Source organism: Rhododendron vialii, chromosome 10a (assembly GCF_030253575.1).
Source record: "Rhododendron vialii isolate Sample 1 chromosome 10a, ASM3025357v1".
Lineage (NCBI taxonomy): Eukaryota > Viridiplantae > Streptophyta > Magnoliopsida > Ericales > Ericaceae > Rhododendron > Rhododendron vialii.
Genome location: NC_080566.1, coordinates 14,659,534 through 14,671,738, shown reverse-complemented (window position 1 = coordinate 14,671,738; position 12,205 = coordinate 14,659,534). Strand labels below are relative to the sequence as shown.

General features: G+C 40.0%; 1 non-coding gene across 1 annotated transcript; it reads right to left on the bottom strand.

Annotated features, from left to right (window-relative positions):
- Positions 1 to 11,701: 11,701 nt before the first annotated feature.
- LOC131305799 (U11 spliceosomal RNA) lies at positions 11,702 to 11,844 on the bottom strand. Its single transcript, XR_009193356.1, has one exon. It is a non-coding gene; the product is annotated as a U11 spliceosomal RNA (small nuclear RNA).
- Positions 11,845 to 12,205: the final 361 nt, after the last annotated feature.

The following is a 12,205-nucleotide window of genomic DNA, read 5'->3' as shown; positions in this document are numbered from 1 at the left end:
CTAAATTCTCATTGGCGTTAGTGTTCATTTAATAATTTTCATTCTAAATTTATGTGTAGACTGCAAATTTGCACTTTTAGGCTGCAAAGTCTATAAAAGTATCTTAATTTGCAGTCTAAAAGTGCAAATTTGCAGCCTACACACAAATTTACACTGGAAATTATAAATAAACACTAGCACCAATGAGAATTTTTTTTGCAAATTTGCAATCTAAAATTAATTTGAACTTTAAGACTGTAAAGTTTACGAAAGTGCCTTTATTTGCAGTCTAAAAGTGCAAATTTGCAGTCTAAATTTTCTTTGGCGTTGGTGTTCAATTAAAAAATTTGCAGTCTAAAAGTGCAAATTTGCTGCCTAAATTCTCATTAGCGTTAGTGTTCATTTAATAATTTGCAGTCTAAATTTGTGTGTAGACTGCAAATTTTATGAAAGTGACTTTATTTGCTGTCTAAAAGTGCAAATTTGCAGTCTAAATTTTCTCTGGTGTAGGTGTTAATTTAACAATTTACAGTCTAAATTCTCATTGGTGTTAGTGTTTATTTAATAATTTGCAGTCTAAATTTATGTGTAGACTGCAAATTTGTACTTTTAGACTGCAAAGTTTACGAAAGTGATGTTATTTGCATTCTAAAAGTACAAATTTGCAGTCTAAATTTTCTCTGACGTTAGTGTTCATTTAACAAATTTACAGTCTAAAAGTGCAAATTTGTAGTCTAAATTCTCATTGGCGTTAGTGTTCATTTAATAATTTGCCGTCTAAAAATGCAAATTTGTAATCTGAATATATAACGAAATGTATGTATAGTACAGTTGGTCATTGTGGTGGTGGAGTGATGGTGGTGGTGGTCATTGTTGTCGTGGTGGTGGTAGTGGTGGAGGTTGTGGTCGGGGCGGGGTGGTGGCAGTGGTGGTTGTGGTTTGTGGTGGAGGCGTGGTGATGGTAATTGTGGTGGAGGTTGCGGCATTGTGGTTGGGTTGTGGTGGTGGTGGTGGCGGCATGGTGATTGAGGTGGTTGTGGGGGCGTGATGGTGATAGAGGTGGTGGTGTGGTGGTGGTGAAGTGGTGGTGGTAGAGGCGTGGTGATGGTGGCACCGTTGTGGTGGTGGTGGGGGCGTGGTTGTGGTGGAGGTGGGGGGGGGGTGGTGGTGGTGGTATCGTGGCAGTGGTGGTGGTGGGGGCGGGGTTATGGTAAAGGTGGTGGTAGCGGTGGTGGTGGTGGAGTGGTAGTGGTGGTTATGGTGGAGGTTGCGGCATTGTGGTGGGTGCGTCGTGGTGGTGGGGGCAGTGTTATGGTGGTGGTAGCGACGTGGTGGTTGTGGTGGAGGTGGTGGTGGTGGTGGCGTCATGGTGGTGGTGTGGGCAGGGTGGTGGTGGAAGTGGTGGTGGTGGAGTGGTGGTTGTGGTAATTGTGGTGGAGGTTGCGGTATTGTGGTGCTAGTGGTGGCGGCGGTGGCCTGGTGGTGGGGGTGTGGTGGTGGTGGTGGTAGGGGCAGCGTTGTGGTAATGATGGTGGTGGTGGCGGCGTCATGGTGGTGGTGGATGTGGTGGTGGTGAGGGTGGTGGAGCGCGATAATGGCGTCGTGGTGGTGGTGGGGGTGGGGTGGAGGTGGTGGTGGTGGTGATTGTGGTTGTGGTGGTAGCGTGGTGGTGGTAATTGTGGTGGAGGTTGCGGCATTGTGGTGGTGGTGGCGGCGACGTGGTGGATGAGGTGGTTGTGGGGGCGTGTTGGTTGCAGTGGTGGTGGTGGTTGTGGTGGCGTGGTGGTGGCGGCGGCGGCGGCGGCGGCAGTGGTGGTCGAGTAAAGTTTAATGAAGGGACAATTTTGTCCTGTCAAAAAATGAAGTGGACCTGAGGCTTTAAAAAAAGTATTGGGCTGGACTAGAGATATTTTCAAAATATGAGGTGGACTAAACATGTTACAAAATCCTATAATGGACCTTACAACAATTCTTTATTATCACTTTGGGATATGTAAAGTCCTTTTGGACTCGTGATTCACTCTCTAGATTTATCTTTATAGTCCTATAAAATAATAATCAACACAATCAATTATTCAGAATTATCAAGTCTTATCATCATTATAAAGTTCGAGTTAGTAAAAGCTCTATAGGGCTCTGCCTTACATCTCTAAAAAAACATTTTTGTTTCTTTCATATATTATTTGCTGTGACTACTCCCAAAATTTTTGACATGGTATCAGAGCCTATTGTGGTGTGTTTCTTAGCTGGGTGTACAAAGTGGTTACATTCCTACCCCTATTATTTTTGTGTTCAACCCCAAAAATGTTTTGCCCGAACAACTTGTTTTGAAAATGGTGGATTAAAAGAAAAAATGAAAAAAAAAAAAAGTTCCCATGATCCAATGCAAAAAATAAAAATAAAATTTAGAAATATCAAAAAAAATTATGGGAGCCAATTGCTATCAAAGTTTTTAAACAAAACATGAAAGAAATTCCAAAAGGCAAAGAGTATATTAAAATTGTGGATAAGTTTTTCGCTTATCCACAATTAAAATTTGATTTGTCAAATGACATCCAATAAGGGAGCCAATCTCCAACAAAAAAATGGGCTGCAGCCAAATTGAAAAGTTGTTTGAGTATTCCATAATTTTGCAGGATCATGGAGAACAAAAATGCGACCAACATCAACAAATATCGTTCAAGAATTTCTTGAATGAGATTGTGGACAAATTCCACATAGCATCACCAATTTGCGAATACTTCCAAATTGTAGGACAAAGGTTCCAGCCAAGTATTGAAATTCATGAAAATATTGTTGAAGCGGTAAAATCAAACTTAATAGTTCGGTGCACAAAAAGAAAATGGAAGCCAAGCAATGCAAGAAGCTGCTAAAATTGCAATTGAGCACTGAAGAATTTTCTAGATTTGAAGTTGAAGATTTCAACTATCAAGACAAGAAGCTTTATTGTTTTCATCTCGAACATGCAGACTTCGAATTGGCTAATGTACTGCAAGAGAACAAGGCTATCAAGGATCACATTGCAAAAATCACGGTAAAAGCAAAGGTTGAGAAAATTTTGAATTAAGGGGGTGTTGGAACTTGTAATTCATAATTTTTCTAGAAATTTGGAGTTCATGTATCTTTAGTAAGAAACATGATAGTATTTAGTTTTATCACAAGACTGGGATATGTAAATTCCTCTTAGGACTTGTTATTTATTTTCTAGCTTCATCTTTGTACGAAGTCCTACAAAAGGACAGTCTATGTTACAATCACAATAATAATCAACACAATCAAATATTTAGAATTACCATCAAGTCTTATCATCAAGCTTCTTTTGGTAAGTTCTAGTTCAATAGGAATTCTGTAGGGCTCTGCCCTACATCTCCAAAGAAAATATATTTGTTTCTTTCTTTTATTATTTGCTTCTGCTATCCCAAAATTTTTTGAAGCGGAAGCAAATTATAAAAGATAAAAACAAAGATGTTTTTTTTTGGAGATGTAGGGCAAAGCCCTACTGAACTCCTACTGAACTAGAACTTTACCAAAGAAGCTTGATAGTAAAGAATACGATAAGATTTGATGATAATTTTGAATATCTGATTGTGTTAATTTTTTTTTTTATTGTAACATAGCATGTCCTTTTATAGGACTACAAAGATGAATCTAGAGAATGAATCACAAATCCCAAGAGGTCTTTACATATCTCAATATGATAAAACTAGATATTGTCATGCTTCTTACTAAAGATACACATTCACCCCAATTTGTAAGAAAACTATGGATTACAAGTCCTAACACCCCCTTTAATCCATAATTTTCTCAACCTTTAATTTGCCTTTGTCATGATTTTTGCATTGTAATCTTTGAGAGCCTTGTTCTCTTGCAGTGCATTAGCCAATGCGAAGTCTGCATGTTCGAAATGAAAAACGATAAAACTCCTTGCCTTGATAGTTGAAATCTTCAACTTCAAAATCTGAAAATAAATAAATAAATTCAAGTGTATGTTCAATTGTAAGTTTAGCAGCTTCTTGCTCGACCTCAACATCCAGCATCATCATGAATTTTCACACTTGCCTAGAACCTTTGGCCTATAATTTGGTAGGACTCACAAATTGGTGATGCTATGTGGAATTTGTCCACAATCTCATTCAAAAGATTCTTGAAGGATATTTGACGACATTGGTCGCATTTAATTCCGTTCTCCATGATCCTGCAAAATAATTGGATACTCAAATTAATAACTTTTGAATTTGGCTGTGGCCTTTTCTTTTCTTTTTTATTTTTGGGTGGTGGCCATGGAAGATTTGCTCCCTAATTTTGATCTTGGAGAAGCAAAAATAGGCTTCCCAAACATGGTCTTTGCCATTTGGCATTTCTTTCAAGTTTTGTTTAAAAAAACTTTGATAGCAATTGACTACCATGAAAATTTTGATTTTTTCAAAAAAAAAACTTTTTGTGTTGGATAATGGGAACATTTTTTTTCATTTTTTCTTGATATCCACCATTTTCAAAACAAGCTATTTGGGCAAAACACTTTTGGGGTTGAACACAAAAATTATAGGGGTAGGAATATAGACACAACAGGCCCAGATACCATGTTGGAATTTTTGGGGCAGCGAAAGCAAATAATAAAAGAAAGAAACATAGATGTTTTTGGAGATGTATGGCATAGCCCTATAGAGCTCCTACTGAACTAGAACTTTACCAAAGAAGCTTGATATGATAAGACTTGATGATAATTGCGAATATTTAATTGGGGTGATTATTTTTTTGATCGTAACATAGGATGTCCTTTTATAGAACTACAAAGATGAATTTAGAGAATCAATCACAAATCCCAAGAAGATTTTACATATTCCAATGTGATAAAACTAAATATTATCATGTATCTTACTAAAGATGCATATTATGAAGGGAAATGCTACGTACAAAGAAAACTTACCCCGAAAGTACCCCGAAAATAGCAATTAATGGTTGAGAATCACTTTGATGATTGGGTCACACACATCAAAGTGAATCTCAACCATTGATTGCTGTTTTCAGGATACTTTCGGGGTAAATTTTCTTTGTCCATAGCATTTCTGTATTATGAATTACAAGTTCCAACATGTGATTTTGTTCGCCGAACAGTCCTTTTGTGCTACATCGGTGTGCAACCGTGTGTTGTGGGAGTAGCCAAACTAAACTCTCTCACTTTCCCTTCCTGGAAGATGACATTGGTTTCGAATAATGATTTAACTTCATAACAGAGGCGCGTAGTTACTTTTGTTAAGTGAAAGTTATTGATCGCTGTGGTTAGGCGTAGATGGAGCGAATTCAGATGACTTTGAAGGTGGAGATAGAGAATTCAGATATTCTCATATGATGATCTCTCGTGTAATCCCGGGTGATATAAAATGGGACACACCATATATTGTGCGGAAGCCGAACAAATAGACGGTGATTATGAATATTGAATCGAAGAAAAAATAGATGTGTGAAGCAAACCAAACGTGAGAGAACAAAAGAGAAATCAAACAAAAGGAGAGAGAGACACACAGATATACACGTGGTTCGATCTTACTTTGGGATGTAAGCCTAGTCCACGGGCAGTCGATCGATGGCTTCACTAATCAAATACGAATGCTCAAAGAGCTACAAAGAAGAAGTCTGCAGAACTCTCCTACCAAATGTCAAAACAAGGAGGCAACTCTCTCAAACCCTAATCAAATGCCTAATATTTGCTCTCACACCAATAAAGAGGCATAACAAGTGTATTTATACCCAAAGACAAGTTGCCTAACAAGTCCTAACCATATTGGGCTTTGGAGTCCCCAAAAAACCCTAAAAACAAAGTCAAACGCGTTGTTCCCCGTGTCCGCTGGTCCGAACCAAGTGTACTGTGGTCCGGACCAAAATATCATAGAGTGACGATCAAATCGTGAACAATCGGCCGAAGTTCGTCCGGACGAAGTCAGGATGTGGTCCGGACGCCCGAAGGTGCCGAGGTTCGTTCGGACGAACTGGTCTGGACCAGACCGCAGACCAAAATAACAGATTGCTCCAAAAACGCGTAACAAGCACTAGTCCAGACCACCAAGACCTTGGTTCGGACCATGGAGGCTGTGAACTCAAAAATCGAGCCGAAATTCAACAAATCTCCACCTCGGCGAGATATCCAAATCCAAATACCAAATGAAGCCAAAACCAATGTCAAATCGAACTGCCACAAACCAAACTCTCTCTAAAAAACTCGAACCAAAAAAGAGTCAAAGAGAGGACGAATCAAATCCAAGGAAGCAACCAAGTCCTCAACGAACAAACCAAACCGATCACTAAATTACAGATGAACCCAAACAAAAAAAAGCATCGGAACAACCTCAAACCAATTTCTGAAGCTTCGAACAATCTTCAGAACCAAAAACAAAGTTGCAACAACTACAATCCAAGTTCCAATAGCCAAATCAAAATCCAAAACCAAATCAAAGAACCAAATGAAACAAACCAAGAGCCAACCCCAAGACTCAAAAGAACCAAACCGTCTTCAAGGTTGCCCTAAACCCGCGCCCTAAGGAGCATGCACCCCGAAGGGCACTCAACCAAGTGGAAGGCGGATTAAGTCCAAACAATCTTTGAACTTAACCCCATAGACCATGGTCTTCAAATCTGCAGTTCCAAATACCAAATACCAATGTTCCAACTCGCCGTTGAAACCCAAGTTAGTCTTCAGATGATCTATCTCCACTAGCAGAAAATACCCAAACAAATTCTCAAAACCAAAATCCAAAGTACAGATCCAATAGCAGTGAGAATGACAATCGACTAACAAACCAAATTGATACGTACCTTCAAGAGAATCAACATTCACCAAAGCAAACCCCCAAACAAAGTCAAGTGCTCCAATGAAGCGGTCGACTGCCATGCCGAACTTGACTCCAAGTTGCTTCTCCAAAACACAATGCTCCCCAAAACGAACCCCAAATTGCTTCCACAAATCACCAAAGCATTCGTGCACCAAAGCGGTAGTATCGAAAACAGATTCCCCAATATCCAAACCACCAGTGGCTGCTCCACCCAACACTGTACTCCCTTCAAGAAAATACAGATTATTGTGCCTAACGCCCTCCATCACAACCAGATTGCCAAATGAAACCTTTAGAGCTCCACTTTTCAAAGTGATCACCGAACCTGCGGACTCTAATGCACCTAGAGAGATGAGATTATATTTCATCATGCATAACCAAGCTGATTGTACCTATCCCCAAAGTCTTGCAAGCATGGCCATTACCCACAAGAACATCACCGCCATCTAACTCCTTCAAGCTAGAGAACCAATCCCAATTGGGACACACATGACAGCCACAACCAGAATCCAAAATCCACTTTGACTCCTTCGAGTGGCTAATAGGCATGAGATTCACCAAAGCTTTCAAATCATCATCCTCGTCAGAAGCATAATTGGAATTGGAGTCCTTCTTACTCCTTAAGATAGGACAATCCCTTTTCCAATGACCTTTGTTGTGACAGTAAGCACACTCGTCTTTTGCAATACCCGTTGTATTCGCAAAGAGGGAACTTTACTCGATTGGGGCCGAGTCTTATTCCCTACAACCAAACCCTGACTAAATGTGTCCTGATGGGTCTACTTATCTCTTAAACGATACTCATTATTAACTAGAGAATTTGACACATCCTCAAAACAAATTTCTTCCTTACCATATAACAAATTAGTACAAGGTGATCATATGTAGTAGGAAGAGAATTAAAAAAATCAAAGCCTTATCCTCGTTGAGAATATTGGCATCCAAATTCTGAAGATCAGCAAGTATTTTATTAAAAGCAGACAAGTGCTCGTTCATAGAACTACCTACACGGAACTGGAAATGGAAGAGCTTCTTCTTCAAGTAGAGGCGGTTCTCTACGCTCTTGGTCATGAACTTATCCTCAAGCTTCTTCCAAAGATCCTTCGCCTTCATCTCCCGCATAACAAAATACTTTTGATCTTTCGCGAGACATAGCCGAATGGAACCACAAGCCTGACGATTAAACTTATCCCAATCCTTGTCGCTCATGTCCTCCGGTTTGTCCTCAAAAGTAAAATCCAACCCTTGTTGAACCAAAACATCCAGAACTTCACACTGCCACATACCAAAGTTGTTCGTCCCATCAAAATTTTCAACTTCAAATTTAGCATTCAAAACCAAAGACCTCACCGCGTAACCTGTGCCAGACCCGGTTGCTACCAATTTCTTGGACGACTCCTCGGACATCTTCAATCCAATTTTCCTAAATCACCAAACCAAAAATACGAAGAATCAAGCAGAACAAATCGAAGCCTGGGTCAAAAACCTATGCACTAATACCAGTTTGTTGTGCGGAAGCTGAACAAACAGACGGTGATTATGAATATTGAATCGAAGAAAAAATAGATGTGTGAAGCAAACCAAACTAATCAAACCAAATGTGAGAGAACGAGAGAGAAATCAAACAAAAGGAGAGAGAGACACACAGATATACGTGGTTCGGTCTTACTTTGGGATGTAAGCCTAGTCCACGGGCTGTCGATCAATGGTTTCACTAATCAAATACGAATGCTCAAAGAGCTACAATGCAGAAGTTTGCAAAACTCTCCTACCAAAAGCCAAAATAAGGAGACAACTCTTTCAAACCCTAATCAAATGCCTAATATTTGTTCTCACACCAATAAAGAGGCATAACAAGTGTATTTATACCCAAAGACAAGTTGCCTAACAAGTCCTAACCATATTGGGCTTTGGAGCACCCAAAAAACACTAAAAACGAAGTCAAACGTGCTGTTCTGCGTGCCCACTGGTCCGGACCAAGTGTACAGTGGTCCGGACCAAAATATCAGAGAGCGACGATCAAATCGTGAACAATTGGCCGAAGTTCGTCCGGACGCCTGAAGGTGCCGAGGATCGTCCGGACGAACTGGTCCGGACCAAACCGCGGGCCAAAATAACAGATTGCTCCAGAAACGGATAACAAGCACTGGTCCAGACCACCAAGACCTTGGTTCGGTTTGGACCATGGAGGCTGCGAACTCCAAAATCTAGCCGAAATTCAGCACCATATATAGTTTCATTCCGCGGGTGTTAATTTCATCGTTCTCAATATGTAGAAATAATACCAATCGGATGTCGGTAAACGTTTGGTCGAATTATATTTGTATATAAAGAAATGGACGGTTGAAATTTGAACCTTCATCTCACATGCATAAAGTACCTGATTCGTTCATATAATAATTATGTCCTATCAACTTGATTTTTCGCACTGATCTTACATATTGAGGCGTGCAAAATTTGAACGCTTAGATCGTTAACTGAAGTATTGCTGGGATCTAATTAGATCTTATGTGGAATCACACGATAGATAGTCACACGAGATGATGTTCTTAAAGAACTCTGTCTCTGTATGTCCTACCATTGATTATTCTTGAGCAACACTAAGAGTACTGATTTATATTCCAATTCTTGCCTTGTCAAAACAGAACGTAATATCCACGTTAGTGTGCACGTCTCCTAAAGTGATTCTCTAACTTTACTTTATTCTCTTCACAACAACGCTATGTTTGGATCTCATCATGTTTGTGGAGAGAAAAATTATACGAAAGAATATGAAGTTAAATCCCGTTTTGGTAAACTTTTATTTTATAAGTACTTATTTTTCGCTTTACGAGACAGATCATTCTCTCACAATATATCACTTTTAATTCAAAAAAGTACTCATTTGAAAAATAAATACTTACACCCCCTAAGCGAAACAAGGCCTAAATTCAGTTCTTTTCTATATGGGTTAGGTTAACTGGAAGAAAATCAATACGTATAAATATAATTGAAAATATCATTTTTGTTTTTCTTTTTGGTAAATAATAAGATTTTGTTTGGCTACACGTAAAGCATAAAATGTAATTTCATCTCCATTTCGTTTTTCATCTCCATTTTATTCCTCCCTGCACCACAGATCCAATACCGGCTGCTTGATGTATATGGAGAATATGAATATTTTGGGTAGTTAATGGAGGCCACATTCAATGAGCAGAATTAGATTCTTTTGGAATTTTTTTCAAGGGAAACAGCTTGATTTGGAACGAAAAGTATATTCTATTAACTTTTCTATATGTATATATAATGCGAATTCTAACCTCCTGAGTAACCAAGTAGAAAAGAAATCTCAAGTGAATTTCATTTCACGATAAAAACAAAGTCCCACAGCTCTGCTATTCTGAAATGGCTGGGTCTAATTACACGAGTAGGGCGGCCTACAACGACGATCGGAACCCAACAAGCTACATGAGTAGGGCGGCCTACAACGATGGTCGGAACCCGACTAGCTACACGAGTGGAACAGGCTACACCGATGATCGGAACATAACAAGCTACGGCGAAAATGGCTATTCTGATCATGTGTGTCGCCCAGTCGTTGTCGATGCGGAGGGAAGGAAAAGGCCGATCATTTCCTACAATTCTCCAAACCCCAGCCAAGAAAGCTTTGTTACGACAAGAACAGAGAGGATCGTCGAACATGTTCGCGCCCCTGTTGTGGTCACCGATTACAACACGTATAGCTCCCAAGCAAGAATTGAGCCATTGAAGGAATATGGAGTCACCAACGACAAGAGGTCTAATCCTTCCACTACAGTCTACGATCGCCCCGAATACGGGTACAATTCTCCACCAAAAATGGAGCCGGTGAGGAATTATGGAGTCGCCAACGACAACTGGCGTGGTAGCTCTTTGAATGCAGGCCAAGATCGTCCCGAATACGGGTACAATTCTCCATCAAAAATGGAGCCCGTGAGGAATTATGGAGTTGCCAACGACAACGGGCATCGTAGCTCTTTGAATGCAGGCCAAGATCGCCCGCAAAAGGTTGAGGATTTCGTAACAAAAGCTCAAAACGAGGACAGCCGGCCAACAAGGACTGCCCTTCTAAGTGCCAATCTTTGGCGCAACCCACCTAGTTCAACGGCGCAAGGCTATGGTGCCACTAATGGCTACGGTGGTGAGTATGCTAACAACAACAACAACAACAACCAAATTTCTGGACCGATAAATGAGATTGGTAAAGCTCTAGAGATACTGAAGGATGCGGCCAAGCCTTCGTCCATTGCTACAGCTGCACTCCAGTCGAGGCTCCCTGTATTGGCCTCGACAATACCTCAAAAAAGAGATAGTTACACTGATACCATCGACAGCAGGGAGGCGGCAAAGAGGTATGGAAACCTCAATCTCGCGTCTAGGCCATACCAGACAGGAGAATCTTACACGGGGACTATCGATAGTAGGGAGGCAGCAAAGAGATACAGCGGCGCAAGGGTGTGAAGATGAGCTACCTGAGCATGATTTACAGCCTTTAAACTATTTGGGCTGACTAATTAGGTTTGTTTGAGCTTGACTTGCTACTGTAGTAATGTGTGTTTCACAATATGGCTTGTATTTTCATTGAAGTGTGATGTTTTATGTCCTGAGTGTAGTATAATAAGTTTCTGTGTACGTAGGCAACGATACTTGTCTTGCCATATGGTATGTGGCAGATGATGTGTGTTCCATCCTAGCAACTGAGCTACTCTGTGATCAGATAAAAACAAAAAGATATGTGCAAGTACAATAAGATAATTAATGTCATGTCATTTACTAAATTTGTGTTCTCTAATTCTTCTTTTCATCTCCCTCTCATGTTGTTTTATTCTCGAGGCTTTTTCTTTTGGCCGCAAATAAGCCCGAGTTTTGATTATCAAAAATAAATAAATAAATAAGCCTGAGTTTTTTTTTTAGCCAACCCTATAGAAGTCCCAAATTATGTCAGCCGTATGTCTTGATAGCCGTACAGCACCCACCTAACTAGGGCGGGCATGGCATATTTAGCCAACCAACCCTTTTTACAAATAAGCCGAGTTGACCTAAGCTATGGAGTGTTCTAGCTTAGCCCGTTGCGATTAGTTCATATATGCTTGGGTCGAGGTCAAATAATCTATGTTGAGTTATATAACAAATGACCCTAGTACAATATGTTATGTTCCGGCATGCCTTTAGACACTAGCATCCACTAGTTAAACAAATGAAACCGAGCAGATTTCATGTAGGTTTTCTTGCCTTGTCAAAACAGAATGTAATATCCACATTAGTGTGCACGTCTCCTAAAGTGATTCTCTAACTTTACTTTATTCTCTATTCACAACAACGCTATGTTTGGATCTCATCATGTTTGTGGAGAGAAAAACTATACCAAAGAATATGAAGTT